The sequence below is a fragment of the Macaca nemestrina genome, chromosome 1 (genome assembly GCF_043159975.1).
Source record: "Macaca nemestrina isolate mMacNem1 chromosome 1, mMacNem.hap1, whole genome shotgun sequence".
NCBI lineage: Eukaryota > Metazoa > Chordata > Mammalia > Primates > Cercopithecidae > Macaca > Macaca nemestrina.
The window spans coordinates 188,356,598-188,375,657 of NC_092125.1; the positions used below are offsets into that span (position 1 = coordinate 188,356,598).

The window sequence follows — 19,060 nt, forward strand, 5'->3', positions numbered from 1 at the left end:
GTCAGAGCCTTGGTAAAATAACCAGTTTCTCCAATTGTGTCCTGTTACAAATGAAAACGGATTCTTTTTTTGGTTTTTTAGACGGAGTCTCGCTCTGTCTCCCAGGCTGGAGTGCAATGGCATGATCTCAGCTGACTTCAACCTTTGCCTCCTGGGTTCAAGCGATTCTCCTGCCTCAGCCTCCCAAGTAGCTGGGATTACAGGCACGTGCCACCATGCCCAGCTAATTTTTCTATTTTTAGTTGAGATGGGTTTTCTCCATGTTGGTCAGGCCGGTCTCCAGCTCCTGACCTCAGGTGATCCATCCGCCTTGGCCTTCCAAAGTGCTGGGATTATAGGCATGTGCCTCCACATGCGGCCAAAAACAGATTCTTATTGAACTTTGCAAATAACTGTCTTGCCATTAGTTAAGAATACTCACAAATAGTTTCTAATTTCTGGAGAAATCAGGTAGAGAGAAACAAATATGCTCCAAAGTTTTTCATAGGAGTATATTAAATTGTTAAAAGCTGTCAATAGCTCAAAAGAAAAGACTCTCAAACACAAAACAAACGTTCAGCAAACATTTTTTTATTTTTTTGAGACGGAGTCACTCTGTCGCCCAGGCTGGAGTGCAGTGGCCAGATCTCAGCTCACTGCAAGCTCTGCCTCCTGGGTTTGTGTATGACACAAGATAGAAAGTTATAAAAACAAAGAGGTTTGGCCAGGCACAATGGCTCACACCTGTAATCCTAGAACTTTGCAAGGCCGAGGCCATTCTCCTGCCTCAGCCTCCTGAGTAGCTGGGACTACAGGCACCTGCCACCTTTGCCTGGCTAGTTTTTTGTATTTTTTAGTAGAGATGGGGTTTCACTGTGTTAGCCAGGATGGTCTCGATCTCCTGACCTCGTGATCCGCCCGTCTTGGCCTCCCAAAGTGCTGGGATTACAGGCTTGAGCCACTGTGCCTGGCCTTCAGCAAACATTTTAAGCAAAAAGTTAAAAAGATTAGTTCAGTCCATGCAGTTAATTGCTGTTCTGCCTAATACTCATGAACATTTTAGCTCTCCATGAGTCCTGAAAGTTTTTCTTCTATTCTGATGTCACACTTTCCAAAGTTATCAGAAACCTGCAGTCAAGAGCAACTGTTAGAGTTCCATAGCTGACTATAGAACCATCTTCTAAAGAGGACCAAAATAAGACAACAATTGTTTGTAGATGACAAAAGGTTTCAGGGCAGCCATAGTCAAAGACAAAATCGACAAGGAAATTTACCTCTGTGGCATACAATAATTTAATATAACAATTATAATTATTACTGATAATGTACACTAAGTTATATCAGAATTATAGGAGTTTCCCATAATTTTGGAACACATATGAATAACATAATTATAGAAATACAGCCTAAAGAAAAGAGACACCATTTCATATTTGACAATGCTACCTGTATCATTTTTATGCTAAATAAACCAAATTATGTCATTTTTGGACTTTAGGGAACCTAATATCCCAAAGGATTAATTATATCAGAAAAAGACCTAACTGACAATTTGGTTTTAGAAAGCTTGTCAAATATGAAAGGTTTAAAACACTTGATATCACAAAACAGGATCACAGGTCATTGTCAAATAAGTCATTCATTTAACCAAAGTGATAACTCAATGATTTTTTTTTAAAAAAAACCTTCATTCTTTGAGAGAGGCAACTTAATTTTCCAAGCAAGGAGCCTTAATAAAAACAGCATGAAGCCAATTAAATTTGTTTTTCAAAATTTTATAAGTGATCTATAAAATTTTAATGTTGACCATAAGCTAGAGCTTCCATAAGCCTTTTATAACCTTTATAGCCTTTCTTAAGGAGTCAGTTAATGCTTCAAGAGGCAGGAGAATTGCTTTTAATCTGACACAGGGGCCCATATACTGGTCTTTCATCAGCACATTCAAGTGCCTTTGACATCAGTGATTAATGTATAGAGAAACTGAACTTACTTTATCTTTCAAAATCAGCCCTTAGAATCTCACGTGCCCACCTCTTCCATGATAGTCCCTGGGCCTTAAGGAGTTGAACGGCTTTAATTTTTGGTCCTGTGTCTCAGAAATGCAGTTTATTTTGACTGGCATCTTCTACGGAGCCTGATGAGGCTTTAATTGCTGTCAGTGTTTAAGATTTAGGACTTGATGTCCTTTTTGACACAGGAGTCAAAGCCCTGTGACTCAAGGTCACAAGGACTTTAAAAGTGCATACAAGAAGATACACGGATATAATAACCTCAATTAAAAAAATTTTTGGACTGGCGTTGGTGGCTCATGCCTATAATCCCAGCACTTTGGGAGTCCAAGGCAGGTGGATCACTTGAGGTCAGGAGTTCGAGACCAGCCTGAGCAACATCGTGAATTCCCGTCTCTACTAATAATACAAAAATTAGCTGGGTGTGGTGGCGTGCGCCTATAATCCCAGCTACTCAGGAGGCTGAGGCAGGAGAATTGCTTGAACCCGGGAAAAAGAGGTTGCAGGGAGCTGAACATTACTCCTTCCTAAGCAATTAGTCATTTTATTTTAGGACTAAATTTACCATTCAAGATTTTTTTTTTTTTGATAAGCACTTTAATTTTTTAATTTTTTTTTTTTTTTTTTTTTGAGACAGAGTCTTGCTCTGTTGCCCAGGCTAGAGTACAGTGGCGAAATCTCGGCTCCTGCAATCTCTACCTCCTGGATTCAAGCAATTATCTGTCTCAGCTTCCTGAGTAGCTGGGACTACAGGCGCATGCTGCCATGCCTGGCTAATTTTCGTTTTTTTAGTAGAGATGGGGTTTCACCATTTTGGTCAGGCTGGTCCAGAACTCTTTACTTCAGGTGATCCACCCAATTTGGCCACCCAAAGTGCTGGGATTACAGGCATAAGCCACTGCTCCCAGCCATCATACAAGATTCTTTCTTGTATAAAATTACTTCTGTTTAAGCTTTCTTACCACAAAAAACCTTTTTTTTTTCTATCTTTATCTCTCTTTTTATTTCCTGGTTTCTTTTACCTTGTTTTATTCCAACCTTAAAATAATCTTTGAATTAGACAAACTTGTTCACCTTTTTTAAGAAAGTTCACACTTTCTAAAATCAAGAATGTTTTCCTGTATTATATCTTTTATTGGAAAATACCCAAATAATGAAATATCTATTAATTTAACTTTATATTATAAATTAAGACAAGTTTGTCTACAAGTATTTATCCCATTATATTTACCTAATATTTTTATTTTAATGGTTTACCTAGATTATGAAAACCACAAGTCATGATTTTTTTTTTTTGAGATGGAATTTTGTTCTTGTTGCCCAGGCTGGAGTGCAATGGCGTGATCTCAGCTCACTGAAACCTCTGCCTCCCGGGTTCAAGTGATTCTCCTGCCTTAGCCTCCCAAGTAGCTGGGATTACAGGCACGTGCCACTATAGCTAGCTAATTTTGTATTTTTAGTAGAGACGGGTTTCTCTATGGTGGTCAGGCTGGTCTCGAACTCTCCACCTCAGGTGATCTGCCTGCCTCGGTCTCCCAAAGTGCTGGGATTATAAGCGTGAGCTACTGCGCCCAGGCCCAAAAGTCATGATTTAAAGTTATGAAACCGCTGGGCGTGGTGGCTCACGCCTGTAATCCAGCACCTTGGGAGGCCGAAGTGGGCAGATCACCTGAGCTAAGGAGTTCAAGAGCAGTCTGGCCAACATGGTGAAACCCTGTATCTCCTAAAAATACAAAAATTAGCTGGGTGTGGTGGCGGATGCCTGTAATGCTAGCTACTAGGGAGGCTGAGGCAAGAGAATCCCTTGAACCCGGGAGGTGGAGGTTGTAATGAGCCGAGATTGTGCCACTGCACTCCAGTCTGGGTGACAGAGTGAGACGCCATCTCCAAAATAAAATAAAATAAAATAAAGTTATGAAACTGCCATTGCAAAATTACAACTGAGACAGTGAGGAAGATACGACCTAACTGACTCCATCTTGCTTCTTTTTTTTTTTTTTTTTTTTTGAGACGGAGTCTTGCTCTGTCGCCCAGGCTGGAGTGCAGTGGCCAGATCTCAGCTCACTGCAAGCTCCGCCTCCCACGTTTACGCCATTCTCCTGCCTCAGCCTCCCGAGTAGCTGGGACTACAGGCGCCAGCCACCTCGCCCGGCTACTTTTTTTGTATTTTTTTTTTAGTAGAGATGGGGTTTCACCGTGTTAGCCAGGATGGTCTTGATCTCCCGACCTCGTGATCCGCCCGTCTCGGCCTCCCAAAGTGCTGGGATTACAGGCTTGAGCCACCGCGCCCGGCCCATCTTGCTTCTAAACTCCAAGCTGTGGTTGTTCATTCCTGGACTTTGGGAGAAACTTAGTTCATAGTTTAGCTTTGAAACAAAAATGGTAACAGTCCTTTCCCAAAACAAACCTACTTATCGTCTGTGGATTAGACTGCCTAAAAACACAAGATTAGAAGTTACGGTAATTTTACTAAATAATTCAAGATTTAACTATGTTCATTAAACTAATATCAATATCTTATTTGTTAAAGGTTACACAAGCAAGATCATTCTGTCTCGGGCTGCGTTTATAGTTTTGTAACCCCTATGCCAAATTTTGACACCTTTTAGTATTTGGCAGGGATGAGTATGAAATTGCTTCATTAATACATGCAAAGAAAAATGTAGGTGGGCAATTCTTAAAACCTTTTTTTTTTTTTTTTTGAGACGGAGTCTCGCTCTGTCACCCAGGCTGGAGTGCAGTGGCCTGATCTCAGCTCACTGCAAGCTCCGCCTCCCGGGTTTACGCCATTCTCCTGCCTCAGCCTCCCGAGTAGCTAGGACTACAGGCACCCGTCACCTCGCCCGGCTAGTTTTTTTTTGTATTTTTTAGTGGAGACGGGGTTTCACCATGTTAGCCAGGATGGTCTCGATCTCCTGACCTCGTGATCCGCCCGGCCTCCCAAAGTGCTGGGATTACAGGCTTGAGCCACTGCGCCCAGCCTTAAGACATTTCTAATATCACCTTACCATTAATTTTAAAGCTAGCTTATTTATTAAAGATTTTACTTAAGTTACATGAAAGAGCACTTCACTAGTCTTTTCTTTTGTAGTATATGATTTAAGCACTTTTATTTCATTATTTTAAGCCAATTAATTAGCACTCTTTTATATATTTTTAGTAGTGAAACATTGTGTACACGACACATGAATACATAGACGTATTAGGCATGCCGATAGAAGTACATTTTACAGATTTATGAAAACCTTTTTCTCCCCTATATTAGACTTTCAGATTCTTTTTTTTTTTTTTTTTTTTTTGAGACGGAGTCTTGCTCTGTCGCCCAGGCTGGAGTGCAGTGGCTGGATCTTAGCTCACTGCAAGCTCTGCCTCCGGGGTTTATGCTATTCTCCTGCCTCAGCCTCCCAAGTAGCTGGGATTACAGGTGCCGGCCACCTCGCCCGGCTAGTTTTTTTTTTTTTTTTTTTTTTTTTTTTTTGTATTTTTTAGTAGAGACAGGGTTTCACCGTGTTAGCCAGGATGGTCTCGATCTCCTGACCTCATGATCCGCCGTCTCGGCCTCCCAAAGTGCTGGGATTACAGGCTTGAGCCACCGGGCCTGGCCAGACTTTCAGATTCTTGTTTTTTTTTTTTTTTTTTTTTTTTGAGACGGAGTCTCGCTCTGTCGCCCAGGCTGGAGTGCGGTGGCGCGATCTCGGCTCACTGCAAGCTCCGCCTCCCGGGTTCACGCCATTCTCCTGCCTCAGCCTCCCGAGTAGCTGGGACTACAGGCGCCCACAACCGCGCCCGGCTAATTTTTTGTATTTTTAGTAGAGACGGGGTTTCACCGTGGTCTCGATCTCCTGACCTTGTGATCCGCCCGCCTCGGCCTCCCAAAGTGCTGGGATTACAGGCGTGAGCCACCGCGCCCGGCCCAGACTTTCAGATTCTTAATGACCTATTTCATAACCCTGGGGAATTTTCAGGTAAATAGCTTTAAATTTGCATATTAAAGAAACAACTCAGGTGAAAGTCAAATAGCAAAATTTACATTATAAGGTCGGACAGAAAATGTTTGGTGTGCTAGAGGGAAATTAAAACAGATTTAATTGCCAATTAAGCATAAAATTGTAGAAATTATAAAGGTCTTTTAAATATATATATATACACACACATAGACACACACATAAACAAATATCCTATAGCTTTTACTTCAGAACTTTTAGCCATGAGATAAACACAAATTCGCTAGCCTGCAAAAAGAACTTGTTGGATACAGTGCTTTTTATCTTAATAGAAAAATAACAGCAGATTTAGAGCAGGCAGAAAACAAAAAAATAGAGAAAAAGAGGCCGGGCGCGGTGGCTCAAGCCTGTAATCCCAGCACTTTGGGAGGCCGAGGCGGGCGGATCACAAGGTCAGGAGATCGAGACCACAGTGAAACCCCGTCTCTACTAAAAATACAAAAAATTAGCCGGGCGCGGTGGCGGGCGCCTGTAGTCCCAGCTACTCAGGAGGCTGAGGCAGGAGAATGGCGGAAACCCGGGAGGCGGAGCTTGCAGTGAGCCGAGATCGCGCCACTGCACTCCAGCCTGGGCAACAGCGTGAGACTCCGTCTCAAAAAAAAAAAAAAAAAAAAAAAAATAGAGAAAAAGAGCACTTAGGAACTCTATAATTTGCAGGTCGATCTTAAGGCTCTTTTTCCTTAATGTAAATGTGCACAAAGGCCATATTATTTCCATTTTCATAAACTTTGGCAAGCAGAGGTGCCATCAACTCTATGGAGTGCTCGAAAGGGGGTCATTCTCCTTGTTTCCTCCTCATTCTTAGATTGGTTCCAACTTTTTTTTTTTTTTTTTTGTCTTAATAGGAGGAACTGAGCTGTGGCCCAGGTTTTTTTTTTGTGGTGGATTGATATGTGCTGCTTGTGGGCAGGACGCTACGGTGTGTCATCGCTGAGTCGTTTCCACCCTCTTACATGTCTGGGTTTCTTTCTCCAGAGGTTTATGACCTCAGAGAGGGCTCAGAAGGCTGGGTGATCAGCCCTTATATGCGTTTCCTGGATGAGCCATTTTAAAAAATAATTTTTATTAGGGATTTCCCTCCAGGGCGCTGCCTGTCGCAAGGGGTCAACCCCCCAGAGACTCCCATGAGGCCTCCAGTCACCCAGGGGCGCTTCCAGCTGGGAGGAGTAAATGCCCTTTCTCTTTGGAGCTGAGAAAACTGTCATTAACTTATGAAAACAACAGTTCACTTCTCCACGCAAATACACACAGACAAACCGAATTAAGTTTAAATTTGGGAGAAAAAGCAATAGAGAAGACCCTTTAGAATGCATCTCTGAACTAGAATTAGGATCCTTAAACAACAACTTCAGACCGGAACAAAAATAACAACAAAACACCAACAATAAGATCACCGAGCGCTCTAATGGTAAGGAGAAATTAAGACCAGCTGGTTGTTAACCTTAACTTTATCCAAGAGAAACCCCAATTCAGTTACTTATCTAGGGATGGGTCTCAGGCTGAAGGTTGCTTTCTACCATCCTAGAAGCAGGAAAAAAACAAAAAACAAAAAAGAAACAAACTCACCTTCCCTGTTAGAAGCAAGCTCAAACTCCATAGGAGTTATTTGCATTCTATTGTCATGGAAGCAGGAAAAAAGCTGCCTTCCTTGTGTTGCAAGCAAGTAAAACTCTAGAAAAAGAGGAGCTGTACAGCAAAATAAACTTTAGCTCTTGACCAAATTTTGGGAGATCAGGGATTCTCTGGAGGGGGTACTCTCAGACCTCAGTAAATTGTCTTATTGGTTTGGCATAAAGTTAGCTCCTGCTGGTACCAAGCACTGACAGATTTGTCAAAAGTCAGGGGCATCTCCACTCAGAATCCCTCAACGGTTACCAAAATGTGAACTCTGAAAATTTGAGACAGGTCTCAGTTAACTCAGAAACTTTATTTTGCCAAGGTTGAGGATGCGTGCCTGTGACACAGCCTCAGGGAGTCCCAACGCCATGTGCCCAAGGCGGTCGGGGCACAGTTTGTTTTCATACATTTTAGGGAGACATGAGACATTAATCAACATACGTAAGAGGTACGTTGGTTCCGTCCAGAAAGGCGGGGACAACTCCAACCGGGGAGGGGGCTTCCAGGTTGCAGGTAAGTGACAGACAAATGGTTGCATTTATTTTCTGATAAGCCTCTCCAAAGGAGGCAATCAGGTATGTGTCTATCTCAGTGAGCAGAGGAGTGACTTTGAATCAAATGGGAGGCAGGTTTGCCCTGAGTAGTTCCCAGCTTGACTTTTCCTTTCAGCTTAGCGATTTGTGGGGCCGAAGATTTCCCACAAGTGAAGGGAAAATATCTCAAACTGCCCCCCCAACCCCGCCCCAAATCACTAAGCTCAAGGGAAAATTCAAGTTGGGAACTGCTCAGGCCACACCTGCCTCCCATTCTATTCAGTCACCCCTCTGCTCATGATGAACAGAATGCTGCTGAACCCTGGGGTCGCTGGGGCCTTAAATGACTTTGATGATGAGAGACTGGGCATGGAGAGCTAGAGGCCCTCATCTCCCTTCCCCAGCGAGTCGGAAGCGACCCCATTACTACTTCTTAGACTGTGCTGAGATTTCTCAGGTTGCGGTGTGCAGCTGGGAGTTGCAGCCTGGCAGGAGGCCCAGGTTTTAGCCTGTGAACCTATGTAGGCCAGGGTGTCTCTGACCTGGCACTCTGTGGAGCCAGGGCAGCCATAGCAGCAAAGGCCATGGGGTCACAAAGAGAGAGACTGCAGAAGGATCAGGAATAACAGGCATAATGGGGCTGCTCTTCCCTAGGCCTGAACACTGGGAAGGCACTGGCAGGGCCCTGGTTTTGATGGTGGATTCCTGGGGCAGGGGCCTTGGTAATAAGGTTCTGAGTGCTGGGGCAGAATGGACTATCTTGACCCTTCATAGTCAGGGTCCCAAGTGAGCAATCCTGGAACCTTCAGGTCTTTGGTACAATGGCTGGGGCTTTCACTCAAGGGCCACAGGTACAGACAGAGGGAGCAGAAACAGGCCCCCCGGCCTTTCACTTCCCACCTGCTCCAGAGGGAGGGAGTAAGGTTTCTGGGCGTAAGTGGGAGCTATCTGAAAGAAAAGGGTGATTTGGCTGGGGCTCGGTGCCCTACAAGAGCCCTGTGCTTGACTTTGATGCAAGGCACAGACTGGGCTCTGAAGAGGGAGGCTGGCGGGCAGACGTCATCATGGATGTTGGGTCTCCCTTCCGGCCGTGGCCCACGTACGACCCCTTTTCCCTTAAAGTCAGGACCACGGGGAACTTTCACAAGATGGGTCCTCGGAGCCTGGCCGCGATTGCCCTCCCAAGGGGTGCTGCTGCGGAGGATAGGCGCGCCAGTCGAGACCAAAGCGAACGGGATGACGCCACTGGAGGGCGCGCGGGGCCGCGGGGCAGGGGTGCTGCTGCAGGCTTCAGGCCTCTTCTGCCTTCTACAGCAGCCAGGTCAGCAGAGGCGGAGGGCCGGCTGTGGATGGCCGAGGAGCCGAAGTCGTGAAGCCACGTTCCTCCTACTGCTCTTAACCCAGGCGCGGCGGCTTGCCGAGCAGCTCCCCTCACTCCGAAACCGTAAGCCTCGGCCCTTCCCTCTCTTGCCTATCCCAGCGGGCGCAGGCTGACACCCCAAAAACCCAAGCCCTCTCCTTCCTGGTCCCGCCCCCTCTAGGCTCCCTCCCCTTTTCCTTCCAGAGGCGGCGGCCCCGGAAGCTCCAGCCGTTCTGGACCCGCCCCCTCCAAGCTCCCGCCCCTTTCCCTTCCCGTGGAGGCGGCTCGGAAGCTCCCGCCTTTCTGGACACGCCCCTGCCTCCCCCACAGGACTCCGACTCTCTTCCGGCTTGTGGAGGGCTTGACATTTTACCTGGGGATGGCCCAGAAAAACCTCGCAGAGATGGTGACTTTAAAAAATTCTTTTTCGGCTAGGTACAGTGGCTGACGCCTGTAATCCCAGCGCTTTGGGAGACCGAGGCGGGCGGATCACTTGAGATCACGAGTTCGAGACCCGCCTGGCCAACATGGTCTTTACAAAAATACAAAAATTAGCCGGGCGTGGTGGCGCAGGCCTGTGGTCCCAGCTACTCGGGAGGCTGAGGTGGGAGGATCTCCTGAGCTGGGGGAGGTTAAGGCTGCAGTGAGCTGTGATCGCACTACTGCACTCCAGACGGGGCGACAGGGCAAGACTGCCTTAAAAATAAAAAATTGTTTTGGTAAAATACACATAATATTTACCATATGTACTTTTTTTTTTTTTTTTTTTAATGGAGTCTGGTTCTGTTGCCCAGACTGGAGTGCAATGGCACACCACTGGGTTCGAACGATTCTCATGTCTCAGCCACTCAAGTAGCTGGGATTACAGGCGGGCGCCACCACGCTGGGCTAATTTTTGTATTTTTAGTGGAGATGGGGGTTTCTGCCATGTTGGCCAGGCTGGTCTGGAACTCCTGACCTCAGGTGATCTGCCCCCCTTGGCCTCCCAAAGTGCTGAGATTACAGGCTGAGCCACTGTGCCCAGCCCTACCATGAATTTTTTTTTTTTTTTTTTTTTTCCTGAAACAGAAGTCTCACTCTGTGCCCAGGCAGTGACACGATCTCGGCTCATTGCAACCTCCGCCTCCGGGGTTCAAGTGATTCTCCTGGCTCAGCCTCCCGAATAGCTGGGATTACAGGCACTCGTCACCATACCCGGCTAATTTTTGTATTTTTAGTAGAGATGGAGTTTCGCCATGTTGGCCATGCTGTTCTCGAACACTTGACCTCAGGTGATCGCCTGCCTCGGCCTCCCAAAGTGCTGGGATTACAGGTGTCAGCCACTGTGCCCAGCCTACCATGATATTTTTAATGGCCACATAATACCCTGTTATGTGGATGTGTTATATTAATTTAACCAGCCCTCTATTGATGAACATTGTAGCTGTTTATAAAATGGTGTAGTAAACATCCTTTCTGTGGGTCTTTGTGCACATGTGGAGTATGTTTGCAGGCTGATTTCTTGGAAGCAGAATTGTTGGGGTAAAAGCTATGTGTGTGTTTAATTTATGATTTTACCTATTTACCCTCCTGTTGGTGACTTGTTTAGCTACATTTATTCAAATTGTCTGCACTCACTTTCTCCACCGCCTTACCTCCTACTCACTCCACAACTCATTCTAATTTGGCTTCTCTCTATCACTCCACCTTCAAAGGCTCTAAGGTCATCAATGATCTTCATGTTGTCCTATGGACAATCTTCAGATCTCATTTCACTGCTTCTCAAAAAGACTTTATACAGTTGACCATTCTCTCCTTTTTGAAACATTCTTGTGCCAGAGGAGGAACACTTGCCTGGTTTTCCTCTAACCATGTTGTGTTTCCTCTGCCCACTGAAATGTTAGTGCTGCTCAGGGCTTTGGTTACCATCTATATGCAGTTGGTCCACACAGTGAAGTCTCCCTTGCTAACCTTTATTCAACTGCTTATTTGTCATCTTGAGTTGAATGTCCCACAGGGACCTCAAATCAATCATACCCACCATTATCCTCCCCCTTCTCGTGCTCCCATCTCAGTAGCTGTTCCACTGCTCTCCTAGCCAGAAACCTACAGGTCATTTTTGAACCTCCCTATTCGTCAATCCACCATGGCCCTGTCCATTCTATTTCCATAATCTCTTTCCCTTTTTTTTTCTTTTGAGGCAGGTTCTCGCTCTTTTGCCCAGACTGGAGTGCAGTGGTGCAATCATGCCTCACTGCAACCTCAGCCTCTCCGGCTGTAAGTGATCCTCCTGCCTTAGCCTCCGGAGAAGCTAGGACCACAGTCACACACCACCATGCCTTGCTAATTTTCCATTCTTTTTTTTTTTTCTCTTTTTGAGATGGAGTCTCGCTCTGTTGCCCAGGCTGGAGTGCAGTGGCGTGATCTTGGCTCACTGCAAGCTCCACCTCCCGGGTTCACGCCATTCTCTTGCCTCAGCCTCCTGAGTAGCTGGGACTACAGGCGCCCGCCACCACGCCCAGCTGACTTTTTGTATTTTTAGTAGAGACGGAGTTTCATGGTGTTAGCCAGGATGGTCTCGATCTCCTGACCTCGTGATCCACCCGCCTCAGCCTCCCAAAGTGCTGGGATTATAGGTGTAAGCTACCGCACCCGACCAGTTTTCCATTATTTTTTACCAACAGTCACCTTTCTTTTCCTCCCCTTGTCCCCACCACCTTCTGTACCACCTGGACACTGCAATGATATTCTAGTTGCCTCTCTGGCTTTAGGCTTGCTACTCTCTTTTTTTTTTTTTTTTTTTTTTTTTTTGAGACACGGTCTCACTTTGTCCCCCAGGCTGGTGTGCCCTGGCGTGATCTCAGTTCACTGTGGCCTTGACCCCCCGGGTTGAAGTGATAGGCTTGCTACTCTTTAAACCAGCCTCCACCCTGCAGCCAGAGTTAACTTTGAGAAATGCAGCTCTAATTATGTTACTATCCTGCTTTTTAAAACCTTTCAATAAGTTCTGATTGCTCTTAGGGTAAAGACAGAAACTTTTCCATGGCTGATTAGTACAAACTCTCCAGCTTTTTTTGGTTACCACTGTCCCCTTCCCCATGCTGTAATTTGTTTTTTGAAGGTTTTCTGTTCCTTCACACTCAGGGCTTTTTTCTTTGCTGTTCTCTCCATCCTGGAGTACTCTTTCTTTCCCTCCCACCTTAACCTGGCTAACACTTTTTGAATCACCAAGCCTCAGCATAAATTTCACTTGCCGGTGGATGCCTTCCAACACCCCCGAGACTTATGCCCAGTGTTGAGAGCACAATAAATATATGAATATGTTTATTCACAATACATATATGAATATATGAACCACAATAAATATATGAACGAACCACTTATGGGCCAAGTGGGTGATTCCTAGGCTGCAGTTTTTGCACATGACCTGTAGATGTCATCATTGGCCTCAGCTTAACTCAGTCTAGGCTGAGTGGTCCCCAGCCTGGTGTGTTCATCCAGGAAGGTTGTCAAAAAGCCCAGCTTCTTCCCACAGGTCTGATACCTTTCCATCTGTCTTGGCCAGCTGCCTTGATAGGATGACCAACCATCCCAGTTTTCCCAGGACTGAACTTTCAGTGTTCCAAGGACAAGGAATTTTCAGTGCTAAAGCTGGGATAATCCCAAGCAGTTGGGAGAGTTGGTCACCCAACCACGGACAAAATAGCCAAAACTCCCATATCTGCCCTGGACCAAGGTCTAGGCCCAGCAAGAGGGCTTAGCTTCAACCCAGCCAAGCCCCTCACAGCAACATCTGTGGTGGGCAGACCCTGCATGCAGCCTGGTAATTGTAAGAATTAAGAGAGAAACAGTATTTACACTGTAAATAAATATAAAGAGACTCACCTTTGTCAGGCAATCGCTACCATTTAGTGAGTGCCACCGGGTATAACACACTTACACATACTGTTTCTAATCCTTATAGAAATCCTAAGAGTACATATTACTCCCCTTTTAGAAATGAGAAAACTGAGACTCAGAGATTAAGTGACCAACCCAAGTCACACAGGTGTTAAGTGGTGAAATTCAAACCCATGTCTGTCCAACCACACAGCTCCTGCGATTTTCCCTGAACCTGCAGCCTGGCCATTTTTCTGCTGCTCTGATCTTCGTTTGGAAACCCAGGGATGTGAATGGGAAGCAAGAGGCAGGTGTGGGTGGAAGCGGTTGAGGAAGGAGGCCTGTAATCAGAGCTTGGGGAAGGGGATGGGCACATGGCATTGACAGCTTGCTTGTCCTTTCATGAGTGGGCTCTGCCACCTTGAACTAAAAGTGGACATAGCCTGGGGACATCCAGGGAGGCTCTTTCATGAGCCCTTATTCTGACACCTTGAACTAAATGTGGACATAGCCTGGGGACATCCAGGGAGGCTCTTTCATGAGCCCTTATTCTGACACCAAGCTGGGTCCTAATTGAGGAGCCAGGGCTATGTTTCCCAGAGTCAAGGATGGACCTAGCCCACTCCCATATGATTGCAAAGGGACGTCTGGACATGGGAGAGCACAGGAGTTAGCCATAAACTGGAAGGACAAGTGCTGGATGGGGGCTGTGACTAGGGTCATGCTCAGTGAATGGTTGCAGTTAATTGTATAGCCAGGCTTCTCTCCTTCCCAGGAACATTGTAAGGCTGAGTTTTATTTTGCCCAGGCAGTCACTTAGGAATTGAGCTGCTTTTGAATATTGAACAAAAGTTGCTTTTGTTGTGATGGGCAGTGGTCTGGCAGCCAGATGTCCCCTCCACAGGAGGTGTAATAAGCCAGACTCTGGGATTCCTTCATATTAAAAAACAAAATACATCCTTCAGGAATCTTAAGTTCCCTGGCAGGGAGTTGCTATTCAAATGCAATGGGCTTTAGGCTGTGCAGGTTCACTGCATTTCCTTGACTCTGTCCAAGAGTCTTAGGGTGCAAAAATCTGCCAAGGCCACCTTGGCCCCAGACCTACCCAGCACCTGTGCCTGGTGTGACCTGTTGCCCTGTGGCCAATTTCTGCCCTGTGGCTCCACTCAGCCAGCCACATCATCGGATAGGTGATGGAGCTTGAGCAAGTCCTCAAGCTTCCATCTTCTACCAGAGAACTAGGCCTTGCACATCTAGGGCAGGCTGAGCATAATGCAGGGCTGGAGTGGACAGAAATGATTGATGAAGCTGCCTTGTACTCGGGACTCCTCTGTCCTTCATTCTGAAAACACCCAGTACCTTCCAACTGTGACTAAACGCAAGAGTGAACTGTGAGACAGTCATCAACAATGTACCCTTACACTGACCTGGGGCTTCTTGCCAGAAGCTCATGGAAGACAGTCACCTGGTGCGGTGGAAAGCGTAGGACTTTATAGTCAGACAGAACTGGGTTCTGCTATTTTCTTGGTGGGTGACCTCGGGAAAGTTACTCAACCTCTCCGAGTCTTGAGTTCCTAAACTGGTAAATAGGAATAATAATATCTATGTCACAAGTTTGTTTTGAGGTCTAAATTTGCTGATCAATGTCTATAAAAATGTATATAAAAATAAAATCTTCATTGAGTGCTATCATGTGGCAGGCCGTGTTGAAGTGCTTTCTAAGCATAATGTGAACTTGTATACCCTATGAGCTGTGTACTTTCATTATCTGTGCTTTACAGGTGCAAAGATTGAGATGGGAGAGCTTGAGTAACTTGCCCGAGGTCACAGAGCTAGTAAATAGCAGAGCCAGGATTTGGACCCAAGCACTTAGGCTCCAGCTCACACATACTTAGCTACCAAGCCATGGTACCATATGGAGTAGGGCTGAATAAAGACTAGTTATTATGATCATTATAATTTAGCATTAAGTGCTTTTTATATCCATGGTGCTAAGTGTTAATTATTAGCATATTTGGATGCAACGTTTATCCTTTTTGTTCCTATTTTTCCACAGCCATGGCAACAAAGGGCCTTGTGCTCACTCTAGCAGAGCATCCTGCCTTTGTCTCTGATCCAGCCTGGTGCGTCAGTCTCTGCAAACAAAAGATGTGGTCACCCGGCCACTTATCCCTGCCCCCACCAAGGCAGTAATGAAGGCTGAGGCCTCTCCAATTGAGCTGAGCCAGGAGAGCAGCAGACAGGTACAGATCAGCAGGCCAGGAGCAGGGCTCACAAAAGAGAGGTCATGCTTAATAAACCTGATTAATTTCTTGGAGCGGCAACAATGCAAGTGGACAGAGGTGAAATGAGGGACAGTAACTCATCCTGATTCCGAGGCACAGAAGCACAGCTAAATTCAACAGAGAGATTTTGTGGAGATGCTGCTGGGGCCTGAAAGGGTCTGGTGGGGCTCAGTTCTGGGGGAAGCTGGATGGAAACTCAGTGAAGGGAAGAGGTACCTCTGAGCAGGGACAGAACACAGGCTGCCCAAGCTACCTGATTGAGACGCAAAGCTAACCAGGACGCTTTCCTGCTTAGATCCCATCCATTGGCCTCCCATCACCTAAATATGATAATCATGTGGACAATAATAACTGTATTTGATATTTACTATGTATAGGGTGCTTACAGAGGAAGAAACTGATTCATTGAGCTTAAGTAACCTGCCCAAAGTCACACAGTTATTAATACACAACTGAGACTCCAATCCAGTTTACTGTCACAGGCTGACCCAACTACACTTTGGGTCCATCTGTAACTGTATTTGATGGTGGTCTCTTCCATCAGACAGGAAGCCCTTCTGCAGCAGGAGCCGTAACTGATTCAGTCTCTGCCTCTGTAACCTTCCAGTTGAGCTGGAGATGCTGAAGCTCCTAGGTCCCCTGTGCTTCTTTTCCTCTGAATACTCTCTGGGTGAGCTCATCCATGCTTTCAGCTTCAATTCCCACCTCCCACAGGAAGACTTCTAGAGAAGGCATAGGGTTGACTCCCTAAGCACTCTTCCACCCCACATGATTGATCTCAGCCCATCACATTCATTCCATCCTTCTAGCCAGTAGTTGGTTTAGGAATGAAGATATGTTCCAGTCCTGCTCAGTGAGATGAGAGGGACCATCTTAGTCAGTGCAGGCTGCTATAACAGAACACCATCGACTGGATGATTTAAATAATATACATGTATTTCTTACAGTTCTGAAGTCTGGGGACCAAGATCAAAGGATGGGAAGATTCGGTGTCTGGTGAGGGCCTGCTTCCTGGTTCATTGACTGTCTTCTTGCTGTGACCTCACTTGGCAGAAAGAGGGCTAGAGAGTTCTCTGGGGGCCGGGCACTGTGGCTCACACCTGTAATACCAACATTTTGGGAGACCAACGCAGGAGGATTGCTTGAGGCCAGGAATTCAAGACCAACCTGGGCAACATAGTGAGAACCTGTAGGTCCAGCTACTTGGGGGCTGAGGCAAGACCATCGCTTGAGGCCAGGAGCTCAAGGCAGCAGTAAGCTATGATCATGCCACTGCACTGCAGCCTGGGTGACAGAGCAAGACCCTGTCTCTAAAAAAATAAAAATAAAATAAGATGATAAGAGAGCTCTTTGGGGGTCTCTTTTGTAAGGGCATCCAACACCTAATCACCTGACCTAATTGCCCCCCAAAGGCCCCATCTCCTAATACATACCATGGGGGTTAGGATTTCAACGTAAGAATGTTGGAGGACACAAACATTTATTCCATAACAAGGACATTTGGTGAAGGCCTTCTGGGAAAGGTTTCCTCACTGCTAGGTGAGAGCGATGTAAACAGCAGTATCTCTTTTTCCTGGGAATGTTGTCAAGTCTGAGGGTGTCCTGGAACTGCTGCAGCTGTTTTGCTAACACCTGAGGATGGAGCCATCTGTAAAGATGGCAGAGCGGAGAGCTGGAAGGAGTCTTTGACCTTTAGGGCACTCGATCTGCCCACCCTGAAGGCCACACTAATGCTGAACTTCCTTACACAAGGGAAATTAAACCACTGTCACTGTTGGAGCCATTGCCAGTGGGTTTCTGTTATAACAGAAAGCATGTTTATTGTTACAAACAGAGCAGCATTAAGACTTTTGTGGGCCCCTTCCTATGTAAACTTTTTTTTTTTTTTTTTTTTTTAGAGACAGAGTCTCACTCTGTCGTCCAGGCTGGAGTGCAGTGGCATGATCTCTGCTTACCACAACCTCCACCTCCCGGGTTCAAGCGATTCTCCTGCCTCAGCCTCCCGATTAGCTGGGACTATGGGCACGCGCTACCATGCCCGGCTAATTTTTGTATTTTTAGTAGAGATGGAGTTTCACTATGTTGGCCAGACTGGTCTTGAACTCCTGACCTCGTGATTCTCCCGCCTTGGCCTCTCAAAGTGCTGGGATTACAGGCGTGAGCCACTGCGCCCGGCCTGTAAACATTTTTTTAACATTATATTTTATGACTGCATTAGCACAAAATAAATTATATTAATATTATTTATTAAAACATCTTTGCCAGGCGCAGTCAAGCCTGTAGTCCCAGCTACTTGGGAGGCTGAGGCAGGAGGGTCACTCAAGCCCAGGAGTTTGAGGCTGCAGTGAGCTACTATCAGGCCACTGCACCCCAGCCTGGCCGACAGAGCAACTCTGTCTCTTAAACAGGCTGTGTGCAGTGGCTCACGCCTATAATCCCAGCACTTTGGGAGGCCGAGGCGGGTAGATCACTTGAGGTCAGGAGTTCGAGACCAGCCTGGCCAACATGGTGAAACCCCGTCTCTACTAAAAATACAAAAATTAGCTGGGTGTGATGGTGTGCACCTGTAATTCCAGCTACTCGGGAGGCTGAGGCAGGAGAATCGCTTGAATACAGGAGGTGGAGATTGCAGTGAGCCAGGATCATGCCACTGCACTCCAGCGTGGGTGACAGAGCGAGACTCTGTCTCAAAAACAAGCCAAAAATCCTTTGACTTAAAAGTTTGTTTTTTCTTCTGATTTAAAGGGAATTGTATTAGAGTGTTCTTGTACTGCTAGAAAGAAATTCCTCCAGCCTGGGCAACATAGAGAAACCTCATCTCTACCTAAAATTACAGAAAAATAAAAAATTAGCCTGTTGTGGTGGTGTGTGCCTGTAGTCTCAGCTACTGGGGAGGCGGAGATGGGAAGATTGCTTGAACCCAGGAGGCAGAGGTTGCAGTGAGCTGAGATTGTTCCACTGCACTCCAGCCTGGGTGACAGAGCAAAATCCTGTCTCAAAAAAAAAAAAAAAAAAAAAAAAAAGAAAGAAAGAAAGAAGAAAGAAATACCTGAGACTGGGTAATTTATAAGAAAGAAGTTTTGGCTGGGCACAGTGGCTCATGCCTGTAATCCTAGTACTTTGGGAGGCTGAGGCAAGAGGATCACTTGAGCCCAGGAGTTTGAGACCAGCCTGGGCAACATGGCAAGATCCCATCTCAATTATTTTAAAAAAATGAAAAAGAAATAGAGAAGAGGTTTAATTGGCTCATGTTTCTGCAGGCTGTACAGGAAATGTAGTGGTATCTGCTTCTGGGGAGGCCTCGGGAAGCTTCCAATCATGGTGGAAGGTGAAGGGAGAGCAGGCCTATCACATGGGGAAAGCAGAAGCAAGAGGGCGGGGCAGGGCAGGGGAGGTGCCACACCCCTTTAAATGA

General features: G+C 46.1%; 1 long non-coding RNA gene across 1 annotated transcript; it reads left to right on the forward strand.

Moving 5' to 3' along the window:
* The first annotated feature begins 9,425 nt into the window (after positions 1-9,425).
* On the forward strand, positions 9,426-17,412 carry LOC139362498 (uncharacterized). Its single transcript, XR_011621605.1, has 3 exons — positions 9,426-9,586; positions 15,417-15,603; positions 16,593-17,412. It is a non-coding gene; the product is annotated as an uncharacterized lncRNA (long non-coding RNA).
* Positions 17,413-19,060: the final 1,648 nt, after the last annotated feature.